Here is a 6,000-nt window from a genome sequence, read left to right on the forward strand (position 1 = left end):
TTCTCTTAAACTGACAGTATTAAGATGTAACTGATTGTGTAAACGTCTTGTTTTTTATTTCTTCTAAATAAATTTAATACTACTGGACCCATTTAATTAAAGAGTAACTATCAACAAAAAAATGACTGGTTACGATGAAAACATGCAGCCACAATGGTACCCCAGGACTAAACTTGAGAACCCCTGCAGTAAAACATACAGGTACAATAGTATGCATCAAGTAAGCAAGCAACAATGCAAACTACTGGTTAACATTATAAATGGCCTTACGAAATGAACACATACACCCAGTGGTTACTCCATTAACTCCTCCGCAAAATAAAGAGGAAACTAATTGTGTGCATTAATGACATTAACTAAAAATGCAAGTAAGACCCAATCTTATAAATTTAATGTTAATGGCAATTTGAAACAAAGATCATTTTTGTATTCACCTTATACTTAATGCTCAAACCTTGCCAATAGCTGTATTTGTAACTATTTTGGAAACCTTTGAAAAATGCAGCTGCAATGCATTAGAAAGCATAATGATCCATGTATGTAGCAAATCAGTTATAATTACATTTTCACCATTTTGGTAAGACAAACAAAAGCAAATAAACTAAAGACCAAATTGGATTAGATAACGTGAATAACAACAAGTAATCATAAATGTGAGAAAAAACATATTGCAATTGCGAAATTAGAGTGAAACAGCAAACAATCCCAAACTCCATGGAATGGGAGGATATCAGGTCACAAACTCCAAATAAACTGTTAAAAGACTCAGTCAAATTCTCAAACACTCTAGAAAAAGTATCAAAAACTTCAGGCATAATCTCGAACATATAAACTCAAACATTATAAACTCAGGGAGCACAATTCTATGGTCATGTTAACAAAAAGAAACATAACGTAACTGTGTTGTAGTCATGCACAGTAATCTTAAGCAGTGCTACTCTACCGATAGCATGTTTTGATAGAAAACCGGCTGTGGCAAAATCACAAAAATGAACAATATCTAAAATAAGAATCCAAAAAGCAAAACACTTAAACAAGTATATAGTCTATAAACCAAAGAATCAAAATGAAAATATGGCTTGTTAGTTATGAATATAAATATTTTTAATACAACCTGACATTACCTTTGTCTGCCATGTTTTTCTTCCCAGTATTAAGTTGCATTTAGTGATGTGATTACCATATACCTACAGAAATTGTGCTATAGACTTAATTTGATTTGTATGCATAAGTTATCTGAAGTTGTGTGAAAAGCTGAACTGTCTTGTTGTTCTTAACTCATCACATCACACAATACCAGAAATTTTGTATTGTATACCAATACCTGTAAAATTTTATGATACTCAATATCTATTTGATACACCAGCGAAAAAAAATCCCATTCATTGTCTTTTTATTAAAGGTACCTCCATTAAACAAGTGGACAATATTCTGCGTTTTCCAGTAACAATAGTTTTAAATACTGGTACATAGTTAGACAGCTATTATTTATGTAAACTAGTATTGTCATCCATTTACATCAAAACACAAGTCAGGGCTTGAATTTTAATGTTTGATATATATAGAGTGTCTGTGTAACAGCAAGTTGGGGGATATTACATTTTTGGGGAGATTTCAGCATGGGGTGTATAAAGAATGATATCATCATGGACTACGTGATTTATCTAATCATATGCACATTCTAAATGTATAGAACGGCAGCTTCTGTTCAAAAATACTGCTTAAAATCAATACTAAAAATAAAAGGTCAAATGTTATTATATGTGTTCTGCTGAATAAGAGAATTCCTACATAATCCAGGATATTTTCATTTAAACAAATTTTAAACTTGTTTTTGCAATAACATGCATTTAAAATTTGGTTTTGTCAGAGAATCACTCTGTTAGATTTGTAACATTATACATTTTAAACATAATATATACATCATTAGGTGGTTACAAAACCTAAAAAAGAGTAATATTTAGCAGATGCGTAAAATGAATGTGGATATCAAACATCATAGACCCCTAGGGTTTTATTTGTCCAAATATGTCCCTCCTTTATACATTTGTTCAAACTTTTAAGGTTTCCTGTGTGAAATCAGTCTTGTAAATTTTACATTAATCTGTTAATTCAGAACTCTTGCAAAACAACCTGGCTGCTCTGTTTTCAAAGTCTTCTTGTATAATACGCTACCATGGCTGTTCGTTTGTCTGTCCAGGATTTTATTCACCTGTAGCTTGCAAACTGTTTGAACTATTGACCTGAAATTTGGTACACATATACTGCATGATGTTTACTATCTGCTTTCAGGGTGATAATTGGCCTCCAAGGTTATTCCTTTTTTTATTTTTATTTTATTTTATTGTAGAATCAACTGTCGGCAGCAGCCAGCAGGGTGGCTGTGCGATGCATGCGTATGGGCGCCGTTCTCATTCCCTACCGCCTTCACCATCACTTACACTACCTCTTCATATCTTAAATCATTCTTGAAGCAGATTGAAGACTTAAGTGCCAGCTTAATTGAAAAATTAAGGAAATCATATTAAGTAATTGCAACACAAACACTGACTTAATCAGTTTTAATGTTAAAAGATGCAGACGAAAGAAGAGAAGATGCAGGCCGCTATGGTGGAGAAACAAAGAGCTGGTCATGAAGCAGCAAGCACATTAACCTCTGAGCAAACAAATGCTAAACGTACAGAGAAAGAGTATGAAAACTATGAATGCTTAAGTCAAGTGTATTCGCAGTGCGCCGTTACTGATATCCTATATGAGTGATCAGACTTTGTTCTTGATTAGGCTATGTGCAAATCCAGAATTAATTAACTACACTGCCATTACCTGTTGTAGTTAATTAACTACACTGCCATTACCTGTTGTAACCCAAAAAGAGAGGACACAACGGATGCACAAACCAGTGTGTTTCTTTGTGCCGGTCCCAACCCTGCATAAATGGGGAGTGTTACGTCTGGAAGAGCATCCGGTGTAAAATTTTGTCAAACAATATTCAGACAACAATACAAATTTCCATACTGGATCAGTCGAGCCCTGGATTAACAATGACCGCCACCAGTACTGTTAGCCAACAGGGTGTTTGCGGAAATTGGGCTACTGTTGGCCGAAGAAGAGGGGGGAGTCATGTCCTGAGGCAGGAGGAGAGGAGGACGGTAAAGAGAGTGGAACTGAGGGTAGGAACTTTGAATGTTGGCAGTATCACTGGTAAGGGGGTAGAGTTAGCAGATATGATAGAGAGAATGAAGGTTGATATATTGTGCGTGCAAGACACTAAATGGAAAGGGTGTAAGGCCAGGTGGATTAAAATTGTTCTATCATGGTGTGGATGGGAGGAGAAATGGAGTAGGGGTTATTCTGAAGGAATAGTATGTCAAGAGTGTTTTGGAGGTGAAAAGAATGTCAGACAGAGTAATGATTATGAAGCTGGAAATTGGAGGTGTGATGATGAATGTTGTTAGTGCATATGCCCCGTAAGTTGCGTGTGCGATGGAGGAGAAAGAAGATTTTTGGAGTGAGTTGGATGAAGTGATGAATAGTGTATCCAAGAGACAGAAAGTGGTGATTGGAGCGGATTTCAATGGATATGTTGATTAAGGGAACATAGGAGACGAGGAGGAGATGGGTTGGTATGGTGTCAAGGAGAGGAATGAAGAAGGTCAGATGATAGTGGATTTTGCCAAAAAGGATGGACATGGCTGTGGTGAATACGTATTTTATGAAGAGGGAGGAACATAGGGTTGCGTACAAGAGTGGAGGAAGATGCACACAGGTAGATTATATCCTATGTAGAAGAGTCAATCTGAAGGAGATTGAAGACTGCAAAGTGGTGGCAGGGGAACATATAGTTAAGCAGCATAGGATGGTGGTCTGTAGGATGACATTGGAGATCAAGAAGAGGAAGATAGTGAGGGAAGAGGCAAGGATCAAATGGTGGAAGTTGAAAAAGGAAGCCTGCAAGGTTGAATTTAGGGAGAAGGTGAGACAGGCACTGGGTGGTAATGAAGAGTTACCAGACAGTTGGGAAACTACAGCAGATGTGATAAGGGTGAGAGTAAGAAGGGTGCTTGGCGTGACATCTGGAAAGAGGAAAGAGGAAAAGGAAACCTGGTGGTGGAATGGGGATGTACAGGAGAGTATACAGAGGAAGAGGATGGCAAAGAAGAAGTGAGATAGTCAGAGAGATGCTGAAAGTAGACAAGAGTACAAGGAGATAAGGCGCAAGGTGAAGAGAGGGGTGGCGAAGGCTAAAGAAAAGGCGTATGATGAGTTTTATGAGAGGTTGGATGCTAAGGAGGACCTGTATTGATTGGCTAGACAGAGGGACCGAGCTGGGAAAGATGTGCAGCAGGTTAGGGTGATAAAGGATTAAGATGGAAACATAGTCACAAGTGAGGAGAGTGTGTTGAGCAGATGGAAAGAGTACTTTGTGAGGCTGATGAATGAAGAGAATGAGAGAGAGAAGAGATTGGTTGATGTGGAGATAGTGAATCAGGAAGTGCAACGAATTAGTAAGGAGGATGTAAGGACAGCTATGAAGAAGATGAAAAATGGAAAGGCCGTAGGTCCAGATGACATACCTATGGAAGCATGGAGGTGTTTAGTAGAGATGGCAGTGGAGTTTTTAACCAGATTGTTTAATGGAATCTTGGAAAGTGAGAGGATGACTGAGGAGTGGAGAAGAAGTGTACTGGTGCCGACATTTAAGTATAAGGGGGATGTGCAGGACTGTAATAACTACAGGGGGATTAAATTGATGAGCCACAGAATGAGGTTATGGGAAAGAGTAGTGGAAGCTAGGTTAAGAAGTGAGGTGATGATTAGTGAGCAGCAGTATAGTTTAATGCCAAGAAAGAGCACCACAAATGCGATGTTTGCTCTGAGGATGTTGATGGAGAAGTATAGAGATGGCCAGAAGGAGTTGCATTGCGTCTTTGTGGACCTGGAGAAAGCACATGACAGGGTGCCTCGAGAGGAGCTGTGGTATTGTATGAAGAAGTCAGGAGTGGCGGAGAAAAACATAAGAGTATATGTACGATATGGATATGTACGAGTGAAGTGTGACAGTGATGAGGTCTGTGGTAGAAGTGACAGATGCATTCAAAGTGGAGGTGGAATTACATCAGGGATTGGCTCTGAGCCCTTTCGTATTTGCAATGGTGATGGACAGGTTGACAGACAAGATTAGACAGGAGTCCCTGTGGACTATGATGTTTGCTGATGACATTGTGATCTGTAGGGATAGTAGGGAACAGGTTGAGCAGACCCTGTAGAGCTGTAGATATGCTCTAGAGAGGAGAGGAATGAAGGTCAGTAAGAACAAGACAGAATACATGTGTGTACATGAGAGGGAGGTTAGTGGAATGGTGAGGATGCAAGGAGTAGAGTTGGCGAAGGTAGATGAGTTTAAATACTTGGGATCAACAGTACATAGTAATGGGGATTGTGGAAGAGAGGTGAAAAAGAGAATGCAGGCAGGGTAGAATGGTTGGAGAAGAGTGTCAGGAGTAATTTGTGACAGACGGGTATCAGCAAGAGTGAAAGGGAAGGTCTACAGGACAGTAGTGAGACCAGCAATGTTATATATGTTGGAGATGGTGGCACTGACCAGAAAGCAGGAGACAGAACTGGAGGTAGTAGAGTTAAAAATATTAATGGATAGGATTAGAAATGAGTACATTAGAGGATCGGCTCTGCTTGGACGGTTGGGAGACAAAGTCAGAGAGGCGAGATTGTATTGGTTTGGACATGTGCAGGGGAGAGATGCTGAATATATTGGGAGAAGGATGCTAAGGACGGAGCTGCCAGGGAAAAGGAAAAGAGGAAGGCCTAAGCGAAGGTTTATGGATGTGGTGAGAGAGGACGTGCAGGTGATGGGTGTAACAGAACAAGATGCAGAGGACAGAAAGATATGGAAGAAGATGATCCGCTATGGCAACCCCTAACAGGAGCAGCTGAAAGAAGAAGAAGACTGCTATTACCTGTTGTCAATTAGTCTTAACCATT

This window comes from Erpetoichthys calabaricus, chromosome 2 (assembly GCF_900747795.2).
Source record: "Erpetoichthys calabaricus chromosome 2, fErpCal1.3, whole genome shotgun sequence".
Taxonomy (NCBI): Eukaryota; Metazoa; Chordata; class Cladistia; order Polypteriformes; family Polypteridae; genus Erpetoichthys; species Erpetoichthys calabaricus.